Here is a 15,466-nt window from a genome sequence, read left to right as displayed (position 1 = left end):
TAGCCCTATAGTTGTACTAAAATAAAAACATGCTCAACTTTGTGCCCCTATTGCTTATATCAGCTCTGTCTCCAATTTTGTTATACAAGCAATCTTCCAATATTTTATGCAAATACATTGCCCATATATATATCTTTCTGTCTTTTTATTGTAGGGAACCAGGACAAGCAACTACTGTAACTCTAATAAGCAGCAGTTACTTAATTACAATTACAATATTGATTATAATGGCGTTACCCCATTTTGATTTCACCAGTAGTGCTCCATAGTGATTTCACCTGCATTTTACTGTACCTATGCTAAATATTCCAGCATTTCACTCAAATTCTTATAGTAGCTTTGACTGCACTAGGAGTGCCGAGTGCCTCCATATTGATTATACCAGCTGTGTTCCAATATAAATTAATCAAGTAGTACCTGCATATTGATTATACCAGTTTTATCCACATACTAATATGCAAGTTGTGCTTCCATATTGATTAAATCAGCATTGCTACCTTATTGATTACACTAGTAAAATCTTCATATTGATTATATCAATATTATCCACAAATTTATTATAAAATCTTAGTCCCCAATTTCCCTTCTACTGCACTTATCTTTAGTGATGTACTAAGCATAGGCAGGCATTTTTGGCCAAACGTGCGCTAAGTAGCTCTGTATTAATTGTAGAGTTTATCAAATTATTTTGACTATCAGTATTGTTAGTGCATCGAGTGTGCACCTGCATTTTCTTTTTCCTGCATGGCCCATCAGTGTAATGTGTCAGACATCCACTAGAGCTCCAAGATCAAAGCTTCTTAGCACGTCTCAGCATTAGGCTTCTGAGTGCATAGCCAGGGTCATTAATGGTTGTATGCATAGGATCTTGTTTTGGCTGCTGACTAAGGCCCTCACACACGCATTGGGCTTTAGGCTAAAGCTGGCTTATGGTCAATATAGCCTTAATGCTTATGTGTATCTCTAGACTATTTTATGCAGATACACACTTAGAGGTATAGACACAGGTGCATTACACTGAAGTAATTAGACCCATATATTTTTATAAACATATGTACCATATAGTTATCAATAAATAATCTTCATATGATAATCAAGTATATTTTTATTTATTATGTATGCCAGTGTGGATGCCCCAGTTATTCTTCTTTTCCTGTAATATTTAAAGTAGCAAACTTGTCATTATAGGTTTAAGCCAACAACATAAAACAAATAGAAAGTACTAATATTTGATCATCTTGTATATTACACCAAGGGCCTGATACTGAGTCGCACGCATAAGCGAATGCAGCAGCGTCTATTGGCGTTTGCCATCTGCGAGTTTATGCAAATGCCGCTACAAACTCCTCCCCTTGTGTACATCCATGCAATCGAATGTGCAAGGACTGAGACGCCCACTTTTAGCGCCCGTGCACACAGTAACACTGAATGGTGCGTCCTTATACTATACACCACCATTGGTCGCACCATCAAAAATTGTGCCATCCTTATAGCAGATGTAGTTTCTCCGTGTGACGACTGTCTCCTATGCTTGTGGCTGCGTGACTGTGAATTCAGCCGCTTCCATTAACACGCCCACAACACTCCCAAGATATGCCCACCGAACAGCCCAATTTACTGGGTACTAGTAGCCACTTCCCACTCACCACCCAAGAACGCCCATCACTTTTCTGTCACCTTTCAGATACCATCTGTCCCAATCGCAACAGCAAATAATTGTTCAACTACATGAACATTGTCATTGTGTGCAGCTCTGATTGAGGCCCAAAATGTTATTGCCTTAGTATTCGCAGATGGGGACAGTAGTTATTCCTTGTTAGATCTGAGACAGTTTTGTTTTGTAAAACGTACAAATGACACAAAGTAAAGATATCTTTTTGCAAATTACATGACAAAAATAAACTACGGAAGATCCAGCTGTGTTTTTACAATGGTCAGTGTATCAGGAGGTTACTGTTACATTGTAAATGCTTATAATGAGTGTTACAGATCTCTTAATCCTTGTGGCTGCTACAATGTATCCAATTACTACACAAGAGTGACCTAAAGGTTTCCAAAATATGTTTTGAATCACTGAAATGCCTAATTCATATCCCTGTGGTCAGCAAGGTCTTCATTTGGTAACAGACAGATACTGGAATGCTTCTCTATGACAATGTGTCCACCTTACATTGAAAAGCCATAAAAAATAAATACATACAAAAATAAATATACATTTTAGTTTGGGAATGTAAAATATGTTAATCTAAAATGAAACCACATATATGTAATACAATAAACAAGAGAACCTCATTATCATAGTTTGATTCAGTTTCTACAGTGTTTTTCCCCTATTGGTTTTCCTGTGTGACCTTCCCATTTGTTGGCTGTCAGTGCTGTGACATCAAAATAACATATATACAGTATGATGACGTAGTATTGACATGACATAGTAAAGTTATCAGCAATAAAACAATGAGGTACTTCTCCAATATACTGGAGTAGATGTTGTAGATCATGGACTAGATCATGTAGTTCATTCAATTAAGTGCAAGGTGAATAGCGCCAGGAAGTTGGTCCCAGAGCTTTTCCATTCACCTCACTGTTTAAACAGACCAAGCAACTTAAATCGCAACTTAACCTGGGTGTTTAGTCGTGAGAACCTTCATTCTCCTACTAAAGTTTTGGCCGCTAGGCTGTTAGTGCCGGTCTAAGCTGGTAAAAATCCTCGTGGCTGACACTTTAGTCAGATTTCTGCTTGAGCCCTCAGGAGGGTATGAGAAGAAATCCTTTAGTCAGCTTAACAGCGCACTGAATTGAATAGCTCCGGGAACTTCTTCCCGGCGCTATTAACAGCGCACTGAATTGAATCGCCCCCATAGAGTTAATCTTGCACAAAGTGCCTTCATCTTGGAAGCATCATCAGAGAGAAGTCCAATAGTCTAATGTCTAGCATTTTAGGCCTTAAGCTTGATGCCTAACATAGAGTACAAATAGGTGGGACTGACTTAGAATTAACTTCAAGCATCCAATGATCAGCTTCTTGCATCAAGTATATAAGTAATGTGTAACACCAAAGTGCAGGAATGTAGGACCTAATTCGGAGATGGTAGTAAAGCAAAAAAGAGCAAGTAACTTTGTACCTGGATAACCATCTTGCAATGTGGGTGGGTCAGATTTAAAATGTGCAGAAAGAATTAGATTTGAGAGGGTGTGCCTAAACTGAATTCAAGTTGTAAACATGGTGAATTGAAATAATTTATTTAGCTTCATGAAATCTGAATACGTTTTTTTAGGGTCAAAACGGTCCGGCACTCCTAATCCTCACAACGAAGCTGCCTTCGTGCCCTCCTTGCAGTGGCACTAAGGTCTGAAATAAATGACACAGAGGCAGGATAAACTTCCAATGTTTCGATGCACAAAAGATAGCAATGGTTGTATAGAAGATGGATGGAGGGGTGGGGGTGAAAGGGAGGGGAGTGGGAGGTCGGTGGTTGGGTGTTGGTGGTGGAGGTGGGGGTGGAGCGGAGGGGGGGTCTGGTGGGGTATGACCAGGGTGGGTATGGGGTGGGAGGTGAATGGTGGTAGGTGAAGTTGAAGGGGGGGAAAGAGGGGAGAATATGGGGGGGGTTGTAGAGGTTGTGTGTTTGTTTGTGGGTATATGTGAGGATCCGGGAATTTGGGGGGGAAAGGGGAGAGTGCTGCACCTTCTGTAGGGGTACCTGGTCCTACTAATACTGCAAACTGAAAGAAGGGTGGGTCAGGTGCGCTCCCTTCAAATGTGGGATAAAGGTTGTGTGTGCGTGTTGTGTGGTGCTTTCGTGAATAAAAGATGGACAAAATGGTATGGGGCCAAACCGTTTGTTGAGTAGGCACAGTGCTGCTCCAGAATAGTCCGAGGGGGTTTGAGGGGGTTGATTGGTCTTGAAAGGTGTGTTGTTTGGGTGTGTTGGTGGAACTGGGTCTGTGGCATGTCTTCCCTGTTGGACCTTTGGTCTACAGTCTTGCGAGCAGTCAGATAAGTGGTATAAGTCAATATGTCCATATGAGTTCTCGAAATGGTGTCCCGCATGGTTGAGCAGGCATAAACTTACCTACCGGTAGGGTGCCTATGAGGTGGCATTGCGACTGGTGTGTTGCGGGCAGGGACAATTCCTGACTTGGAAGAATGGTCTTGGCGCCGTGGAAGCGGTACTGTGATCTGCGTCTTGCCTGGGGATGTGCTTCCCCTGTTACAGATGGTTGTTTGCTTTAACGTAGATAAACACTGTTGCTGCCTTGTGATCAGTGTCCCTTTGTGTGGTGGTGGGTGTGCTGCCTGCCCAGACCCTGGAATGCCGCCATTCTCTGGAGCTGTTAGCGGCTGGCCTGGGAGGGTGAGTAAACTCCTTAGTGTACGGTGTGTCTGCAACTGTAAGGTGGGTGATGCAGAACGCTGTAGCCGACAGGGACCGGAGTAGTGGGAGCGCACCACGGTCCAGGACAGGTTGCTGGTGGCTACCTGGCAGTAGTCCTGTTGGTCAGAGTGTACTTACGGTGTAAGGAGAGTTGAGCTCCATACTGCGGTGGATTGTGCGCGTGTGAGCGCAAGGGGGGTGACTCTGGTCACAGTACTGACGTCAGTTGCTGAGGTGGCCATGTCCTTGGTGGGAGTTGGAAGGGGTAGCGCAGATGTGGTTAGCAATCCCCAATGCATTTCGGCTTGTGGTCTTCTTCAAGGAGGTTACTGAGGTGTTGTGAAGGCTGGTGTTTTATACTGTACTTCCTAGTCTGTGGACGGTCATTGATGCACAAGTTTACCAACACCACATAAGCTTACGTCTTCCAGCACCCACATATGACGTCCACACCCTGCATCCGTTGTTGGTGATGGTATATAGGTACAGTATGTGCTATTTTTTTATGTTGTTTGTATATGCCCTGAGAACGATGCACTAAACTTGTGCATCGAAACATTGGAAGTTTATCCTGCCTCTGCGCCATTTATTTCAGACCTGAGTACTACCACAAGTGGATTGTGTATGTTTAGGCCCTTTGGAAAAAGGGCACCTATGGAGGGCACCAGGGAATTATTAACACACTTGATTTTATATATATATATATATATGCATATGAATATATATATATATATATATATATTCAACACAAAAATATATCTTGTCCTGCACTACTTTGAAACATACAGTTCTTTAAATGTCAAATATTAACAAATAATTTGGTTGGCTGCTTCTCTCGGTAGGTCTCAGTCAGTGTCAGTTCTACATCAAACCACTCACAACTGATGAAGTACCAAAAGGGCTCCACTGATGTATTTTTATTGTTATACAAGAAAAATATTTCATGAAATATTTTTTTATCCATAAAATGTGTCTTGTAGTTATTCTTATCTGATTAGGGGCTCTATTTATTACAATCCGCATTTTGAATGCAGATTGTAGTGTGATATTACCGACTGACTTCACATTGTGAATTCAGGCAATATCCCAGGGATTTACTAAATCTTATCTCATTAGGGGCTCTTATTTACTACAATCCACATTTTGAATGCAGATTGTAGTGTGATATTACCGACAGAAGTCGCATTGTGTGCTAACTAATCTTATCCCCCCTTGTTATCCCCATATGTGTCTACTTTAAAACTTATGCACATCTTCTTTATATACAAAAAGTTAATCTAAAAATAGACAATGGATAGCATTTTCCAATAGACTTAGTTGGCTGAGAAAGTGTCATAATTACACTCATCTCTTACAAACTCACTATGCAGTCACTGTGCAAATGATGTAATTGTGCATGGAATGCAACGGCTGTGGGAAAGATGGTAATGGATTTTTGTCTGAGCTGGAAAATATCTGACTGGTGGATGTTATTAGCTGTTGCTTACAATATACAGCTGCATACATCCCAACATTCCTATACAAAAACATTTGTCTGTTCTGCGAAAAATGGGAATGTTTGGTTAGGAGATTGCAGCTGTACTTAGTGCCACAGGTCCCAGATTCTGAGCATCCTTTATGAGACGCTGAAATCCTTATGGCTATGTGCTGAGTGATAGAAGACATTTTATTTTCCTGGCGGGGATTTAACCACAGAGGGTGGATCATTTCACACCGATAAAGCAGGGTTTAAGATATTAGTAGTAGGGAGGTTTATTGGAGTGTTCCCTGGGTTATATGATGCTAAATGGAAGGAGATTTGTGTTTTTTATTTGATAGAGGGTGTCTGGAAATTTCTGTTTCTCTTCTTCGCTTGGTTTTACCGCCCTCCCTCCCTGGTTGTGTGTCAGTTTTTCCGGTAGGCGGAAAGAACGGTAACAGTGGATGTTTTGCTATAGTGCTTGAGGTGTTCTCCCCGCCAGTGGCGTCCATCCCGCGTTGTCACCTGGTGCGGGGAGGGATGCTGTGCGCGTGTGTAATAACCCCTGTTAGGGTTCAGGACGAGGTTACAGGTATGTGTAGATGGTGACCTTACCTCCGTCTACCTCTCTCCCAACAGTTGCTTCAGTTGGTTACTACTCGTAATGTGGTTAGCACTTACAGTAGTACAGCAAGACACTTTATACCATAAACACTGTTTCTTTTATTCACATCCGAAACTTTGCACTCAGGGCCTGATTCTGAGCCGGATGCTATTTGCGCTCGCTTGTTCAGAAAAAGGGGCCGGATATTTTAATAGAGCGCTCGCTCTTTACGGTCTGTTGACGCCTCTATGTTTGAGCGAGCTAACTAAATATGCGCTCGCTATTTTGTAAAGATGCCCCCTGACCGTTCGCATCATACGTCATCTCCCCTATTTATTAGATTAATTGAGTAAATCAAAAGGTGTCTGAACTGCTCGCAGTGCTTGTGGTTGGATTTTCCTACCGCAATCATGCGAACAGTTCAGGCTAAGAGACAACCAAGTGATGTGGTCGATGACGCTGCTTTGTTAATTATGCACACCCTTAAAACGCCCGTTTTGACCATTTGGCACGCCTGCGTTCGGATCTCCACTCTCCGTTTTCAAGCACCTTCCCCTGTTACCACCCACAAATGCCTCAAACTGTCACTCAAATTAGCAGGCACTCGCTATTTTGCGAACACACGATTTCCGACCGCACTGACTGGTTGGCGCATACGCATGCGCAGATGTGCGAACATCACTCAGAGTGAACGAGCGGCCGCTTACAAGCGGCTCTGAATCAGGCCCTCAAATCGATTAGAGTAATCACAATGACAATGATCTGTAGGTGTTACATATCATACATTTTAGAACATATGCACATAACAAGATTTGGTATTGTACTGTACTGGAACTGCCTCTTAATCCAATATTAGTATCTGCGGAAACTGGTTAATACAATGCAATTCACGGTTCCAAACATAACCTGAATACCTGACCCCTAAAAAGTAAATAACCCTGAACAGCTGTTTTAATGATTAGTCAATAATTTACTAAAGTCCACAAATGGCTGGCCAGCTAATTCTGTATGGTGGTGCACATTTGATGACTGGTAACAGGAATAATGGTGTAAGTAATTTTACTTTGTAAATGGACTATATCCTGCAACTTTCCCTTCCTTGCTTGTAAGATTCCTGTTTATTGAAAGTTTGCTTTAACAAAGCAAGGGTTAGCTCTGCTCTATGTTGGTTACACAATTGTTCCCTGTAATCTGGCCAACTGGCATAATGTTCTAATTATATCCAACACTAACAATTCCTTTGCAGTGTTTGCTTTATAGTACTAATGTCGGTGCAAGGAAAGGATGCATATAACGTAGATCCGGCGTTGGTAGAATGCCTTGGATACTCCAAGGATCAAGCAATTCCTGCACTCATGTAATGGCTGCAATACAGTTAACTCCAGCTGTCACTATATGCAGGTAACATTTGACTGTAACTATAGGATATGGCTACAAGGCAACTAAACGGTGGACCGTAGCAGTATTTACTCTCTGATACACAACAATAGCTGTTCCTGTGTAGTAAACTCTACTTTGAAAACTGCAACTCCGTTGATGCTGGCTGATATTTTGATATAAGAAATTAACAAGTCCCTTCCTTTATTAATCAAGGAGCTATGGAGCTGAATGTCACTGTCCTCATAGGCTGGGGCTGTATACTGCGTGCTGGTTATGGCAACTGACAGGCTGTGGGCAAAATAATAGATGATCATGGTTTCTGTCCTGAATAAGGTGTTATTTCTGCCTGAATTATTATTAACTGAAATTATTAACTGCACTGGATTTGACAGGCTGAATCTCTAATGCTATTAAGATTAGTGTTCAGGTCTGATCAAATTGCTGGGAGCACTTCTCAGAGGTGAGGTGATGTTTTGTGCTTTACAGACCTCTCTGGCAGCTTTTCATGTGATGGAAGGAATCCCCAGGGGAATCACCGCCTCCGATACCTTCCTTCTCTCTCTGGCCAGCCTCCATCACTTGCCGCCTCCCACAGCCCACCTTCACGTCCCTCTGGCCCGCCTCTTCTCCCAGCAGGCACAGGACTTCTCTCAGCACCACTGATGGCTGCATCTTGGACAGTGGACCAGCATCACAGCTCCCGCTGACTATCTCCATGGGTCTCCAAGGCAAGTGCACCCGGACCTTGCACCACACTCTGCTGCCTCAGGACTGCCCAACGGTCAGCTGAGCAGCTCCTCTTATCTCCTCCGTCTGGGTCCTGATGCACACGCCGGCTGTATTCCCGCTGGGCGTGCGTGTCATAATACAGTCACTGGCCATAACTCACTACAGAAGGGCAAACCAGGCTCCCCTGTAAAGTCCGGCGGAGGAGTCCTAGCCTCATGCCCTTTCATTATGAATAGTCTATGGCAGGGGCTAGTCCACAAGCTCAGGGAGGTAGGTACATAGACATTTTGACTAACTTATAAGAGCATATAAATGCTTATTTAAAATATACATGCAAGGAAACACAATCAAATAGTACCCTAAAAACACATGGATACATATATGGGCTTCTACATTGGAAGGCGTTCATCAGTGGTACTCCCAAGACTGGGGGTATCACACGTACACCACCAAGAAGGGGATGTGGCCTTGTGGGAAGGAGGTGTGGCCTCACAGGAAGGGGCATGGCCCAATCCCCACTATCCTGTGCTTTTTACTCTGCTCCCTCACAGTGTCAGGAGCAGAGTACTGCACTTAATACTACAGTGCAGCACCCATCTCCTGTCATTGAGGGGGAGACTGCACCTTGGTGTTACCCCTCAGCAGGTGACACCAGGGTGAGGCCTGCACCCCCCTTGTGATGCCACTGCTCCCTGCCAATACACAAGTTAGGCTGATTCTATCCTACTAGGGCCAGTTGCACCACCGGCTAGATGGGCCTTCTATTTCTGTAATTGGGAGGGGAGTTGGATACCTTGAGTGTATTGAAGGTATTTGGAGCCCAAGGCAAGATGAAAAATGGAGCCCCCCTCCTATGTGCATGCGCGCATAACACACATGCCAAAAAAGTGGGCATGGTCACATGTTAAAAGGGGCATGGCCACTGAAAAATGGGAACATTCCTTTCCATTCCATATGCACCTTAATGCCGCCACTAGTTGTGCCCCTCTTGCAATGACCACTGTAGTAGTGCCCCTTATGCAATGTCCCCCAGTAGTACACCCTTATACAGTGCTTCTTATAAAGTGACCAAATTAGTGCCCTGAATCACGAGCTGGAGATGGGGGTTTGAATGACGAAATGCATTGGTGTTAGAAGGATACCATACTGACCACCCATACAGACAGCGGGAGCACAAGAAGCAGCAGAAACCCCCATCTCCGGCTCGTGATTCAGAGCCAGGAAGAAAGCACAGCCGGGAGAAACCCAAGTAAGATGACAAAGTGCACTGCACACAGCCAACTGAACCCATCCCGACAGTTGCCAGCTGATCCCAGCCCACGCTGCCGGTTGGGAAAGTTAAGGTGAGTAACCGCTGCTCCGCTTCCAGTCTTACAGATACGGGATCCCCACAACTAATTTAACCATTCCAACACAACACATTTTCTCAGTGAAAGAGCTATAAACATCCCTGTGTTTTCATGTATCACATTCTAGCCCTCCGTTAATTCAGCATTTGCTGGTCTTATGTGCGTATAATTCTGTGTCATTTTTGTTATCTTAATTTTTCAACACAAACGCGTCTACCCTCCCCCTTTTCCATAAATAATGAACAAACAATTAGAAAAGTGATAAAAAAATTCTATGTGAATTAAATGGTGATGCCCTGAAAAAGGTCCAGCCAGAACAACTCCGGGGGCCCCACTCCCAAACGCTCACCCCAAAATAATTATTGCTACATAATAGTAGCACCCACTCTGGGTCATATAATTACAAATTGGTGTACTGCATGATAACAGCACATGTATAAGCTGAGAGCTAACTCACCTTGGAGGTACCCCAGAAACCTCCACATGGTTCTTTAAGGACCAGCACCTCCTCCTAATGCTGGCTCCCTTCATGCCTCTCAAGACTGCAAACAAAAAATATGGTGGTTGTTCATATCAGTTTAATGACATAGCACAGGTGCAGAGTGGGTGCTACTATTATGTAGCAATAATTATTTTGGGGTGAGCATTTGGGAGTGGAGCCCCCGGAGTTGTTCTGGCTGGACCTTTTTCAGGACATCACCATTTAATTCACATAGAATATTTTTAGCACTTTTCTAATTGTTTGTTCATTATTTATGTAATTTTAATTCTTTCACATTTCATTAACACTTATTGATTTATCCTTACACATCTATCCTTTCCACTTCACTATCACCTTTTTTCCCCTTTTCATGTGATGCCCTGGGGATGGTCCTTGTCTGAAATTTTTTGGGGTACCTTGCTTCTTGGACGTGAACCCCCTAATGTTAGGGACGCCAGTATAGAGGAGCCTTGACGATTGGCCTGGCGCTTATTCATACATTTGCAAATGTATGTACATAATACCTCTGAATCTCTATTATCATGTAGGATTTAAGTATTTTTTGTTGATTTTGCTACAGTGTGCTGGAGGGCATATCCCTTTTTTCTGTGTTCAGTGTAAACCCTGCTCTTTACAAGCACCTGTGCTATGTAATTAAGCTGAGCAACCACCATATTTTTTGTTTACACACACCCGCATTGCAGGACGATGACACCCAGGGCACTAGCCCCACCCGACCACCCCTAGTTACGTCACTGCTTGAGTGTTGTGTGATGGGTTGGCCCTCATCTAGGACTGATGATTAGATCTGGCGGATGGCGATACTGTGAGTGGGGCAGTTCTTTCTTCTCCACCATACTTTCCATTGCATTTGTTTCTAAATTAGGTAATAAAAAATACATTCATTAATCTATAAAGCTGACCCAGTTTCCCCTCTACATACAATATGTCTCTGCGTTATTATTTTAGTTAAGGAGTGTCATATCATACAGTATATACCAGTTTTGCATACATGTTAGATGATATCATCCTCTAGGCGTTTAACAATATTACGTAATATGTAGAAATACACAGAATAATTATTTCTACTAAAACAAAATGTTTAACCTATAACATTTTTTATTAACCAAATGTATTTGCCTTAATTTATATAGCACTTACATTTTAAAGAGAATATTTATGTCACTTTTTGCCTTTGTTTTTGGGATGAGCGAGTAAAAACTGGGTACATGGGGTACAACTTTCAAAAAATAGTTACAAATTATTAATAGACCCTCCAACATGACCCATTCCACCATGTACAAAATGCTCTGCTCCTGTACTTTCCACCTAATGTATGATTGCAGCCACCTGGGTTGAAACACCTGTCCCATCAATTAACTAGTTCAACATAGGTGACTGCAATCATAAATCAGGTGGGAAGTCCAGGAAAAGAGCATTTTATACCTGGTGAAATGGGTCATGTTGGAGGGTAGGTATTAAAAGTGTTGATAAGTCCTATTGGGGTACAGTAGAACAATAGGCACCAGCAGAATGTGGAAAGGAGATTAGCCCAGACAGTTTATCCTTAAACAGGTTTGGAGGTTTATTCAGGATAACAGCAGTTGCAGTGGTAACATCAGTAACAGAATGTAATACAGAGTAAGCGGTTATGTTACCAGAGACAGAGGTAGCAGTGATATTTGGGGTACTACTGTTCCAGAGGAACATGTGCTACATGTTTGTACAATACATCACACATACAGAGACACTCTCTTGATGGCCATCTTGGTAAAGGTAGCTGCTTGGCTTCAATGCAGGAGCAGGAGACAGCACTGGAGCCCATTCCTCTCTAACAAATAGCTCAGCAGCCATGTTTTAATAATGTTTTTGTCACTGACACATTAACGACTGCACTACGTGCGACACTGTTGTACATTACTTTCCATCCAAACCTGAGATTCTTATTGACCTCTGGCAGAGACAACACATGTGAGAATTCCCATATGATAGTTTCTAGGTTCCGGCTGGATGCATAGTTAATGTTACAGCACAACACCCAAGGGTAGTTACATGTGTGTTGCTGAGGGGCAGCAGTGGGATCATTATGTAAGTAGACAGATTGGGTAACAGTCTGTGATGCTTGGGGGTTAGAGAGAGCCTGTCTGTCTCTGCCAGTGATGAATAGATTAATGCTGTCTGCCTTGACCACTGAATCCAGGATCTAACGACAAGATAATAGAACTTCATGTCTGCCCAGCCTCCCATTTTTCTCCCTAAAGCACTGGCTGCCAGCTTTATTCCACAAGAGCAATTCCCAGTCAAGGGCCAGCTTAGCCAGCTTGGCATGTAGCGTAAATATTGCCACTTATTTAAAGATCACTGTCTGCCACCTCAATCCCTATCCAACACTGTTGTTGCATGTACAGGGTCTTCTGGTGTTCCTCACAGCTTGTTGTCTGTCCAAATCCTACTGAAAAGGACGATTTACATGATGAGTTCATTGATGCCAAGATCTGATGTGCCAGCTAGATCCTGGAAGACATTGTAACTACACAGCTGGCATTAGGGTCAGCAACATGGGCCGTAACCTGGCAGCAAATCCGACCTTTAAAAATCACATGTTCCTATTTCCAAATCCAGGATTTTAAAATGATGGACACATGATTATCTCTTTACCTGATACAAGTATTGTTTTTCTGTTACCTGTTATTACCATTAATTTCACTATAATAATAAATGTTAATTTGTGAATCTGTACTTAATAATAAATAACAATAATTTTCTATTGTATATTATTTTACATGTGCTTATTTTTAAAAGAAAATGTTAGCATCAATTTAAAAAGTTAATACAAATATAATATGTATTTCTAATATTGGTGTTTATACTATTTAGCAATAAATAAAGTATATTATAGTAAGCTGCAGTAAGTGATAGTCATACAAGTAATTTTTTATGTTAATTATGTTATCATATTTCATTAATTGGGATTGTAATTGAGTTTACTTCGCATTTTGTAAAAATGTGTTGATTGTGTGTTAGTATATTATTAACTTTTCATTTTAAATAAAACATTACTTTTCACTCTAAAATTGTAATTAAAAGCAGACTTACCTACTCTCTCACGATGACCTCTGGGAGATCCAAGGACATCCAGGTTTAAAGTTAATACTGTGATTTGCGCCATTACGTTGCGGGGAGAGTCACAACGAATCACATCATTATGTTTGTGAAGTACAGTAGGTGGGTTTGGGGAGGGTTGACTTTCTTTCCCAGGAGCCATTGAGATCTTTTACAAATTCTGAAACGTATGATTAAAAGCACTGAGTGTCTGGTTAACTCCATGTTACACAAAACAGACATAAATAAACTTATACTTATTTTATATAGCAAAGACCATCTCCCCTATTAATTAATAGACTATTTGCTGAAGCTGTCTTTACAAGCAAAACAAAAACTATTGCTTTTAAATAATGCAACTGATCCACAGCACTTGGGAATAGACAGAGAATTGCATAAAACACACAAAACATGCGTTACTGAGCCCTCATTAAAGCATTAGCATGACTCAATGTACAAATAGGCTGTAACCCATAGCATCCAAACAACTATCAGCAAAGATCAGTCTCTTACACATTAAACTAATTAATGTTAATGCCTTTTTCAGCGCAATGGGTCAGATTACATTTCTGATATTTGCACCATGTTTTTAAATATACCCTAGAGAATATAAACAGATGGTAGGTAAGAGAAGTGACACTGTGCAACATTCAGTGGTGTGTCTAAAGGCTCCCGGGCCCTGATCCAGAGCTCCCCAGACATGTACAAGGGTGTAGTAGATATTGAAAACCATCTAGTCCTGGATTCTTGTAGGGACATTGTGCAATGATATTGTCGCAGAGTGCTGTTGATTTACAGAGCATCCTATGATTGCTACAAGGATCATATTGGTCTTTATATGGTCGCAGTTCCTGGGCCCGTTATTATTGCCCCTATGACTTGTTGGTAATGGTCCAGATTAAGAACAAATACTGAGCACAAAACCTAACCTTAAATGGTATGCATTCGGCATACCGGCGGTTGGGATGCCAATGCTTACATTACCGGCGTCAGAATACAGACGCCGGTCAGAATCCCAACGCCGGCATCCCGACCGTCGGGATGCCGAAGGTAAGTAACGAGGTTGAGGGGAGGGTTAGGGTTAGGGTTAGGCACTAGGAGGAGGATTAGGGTTAGGCACTAAAGGGGGAGAGGGTTAGTTTTAGGGTGCGGGGAGGGGGGAGGTTAGGTTCAGGCACTAGGGGGAGGTTAAGGTTAGGCACCAAAGAGGGAGGGTTAGGGTAAGCAGAGGGGGAGGGTTAGCATACCGACCAACAAGTGTCGGTATGTTAACCCTGTCGCGATCCTGGTGTCGGGATTTTGACCCGCAGGATCCCGACTGTTAGTATTTCATACCGATTCCCCTTAAATAGAGAAGTGGAACTGTGCAATTGCCCCTACATACAAAATAAGAGTAGACACCGTGGGATAAATCTAGCATATAGAGCAACAGAAGTGGTAATGAGCAGTCACCCATACATATAAAATAGAACAATCACCATGTATTATGTCCACCATGCATAACAAGAGAAGTGGTATTGGACAGTTGCCCATACATACAACGAACAATCACACTAGGTACAGATGACATACAGAACAAAATAAGTGATAGTGTACAGCCAGCTACCCATACCTACAGAATAGAATCAAAGGACAATCACCCTAGTTTCAGCTAGCATAAAGAAGAGTGGTACTATACAGTTTTACATATACACATATATATATAAATATATATATATATATATATATAAATATATCTATATATATATTAGGGATGTGCAGGCCCGTCATCTTGCATGGACAAACATCATCATTCCTGGACAAAAGTATATATACACACACATACACACAGTACAGTACTGTGAAAAAGTTTTAGGCAGGTGTGAAAAAAATGCTGCAAAGTAAAAATGCTTTAAAAAAATAGTAGTGAAAATAGTTTTTTTTTTATCAATTAACAAAATGCAAAGTGAATGAACAGGAGAGAAATCTAAACCAAACCATTATTTG

The sequence above is a fragment of the Taudactylus pleione genome, unplaced genomic scaffold (genome assembly GCF_031769625.1).
Source record: "Taudactylus pleione unplaced genomic scaffold, aTauple2 ptg000082l, whole genome shotgun sequence".
NCBI lineage: Eukaryota > Metazoa > Chordata > Amphibia > Anura > Myobatrachidae > Taudactylus > Taudactylus pleione.
Note: the sequence above shows the minus strand (reverse complement) of the source record.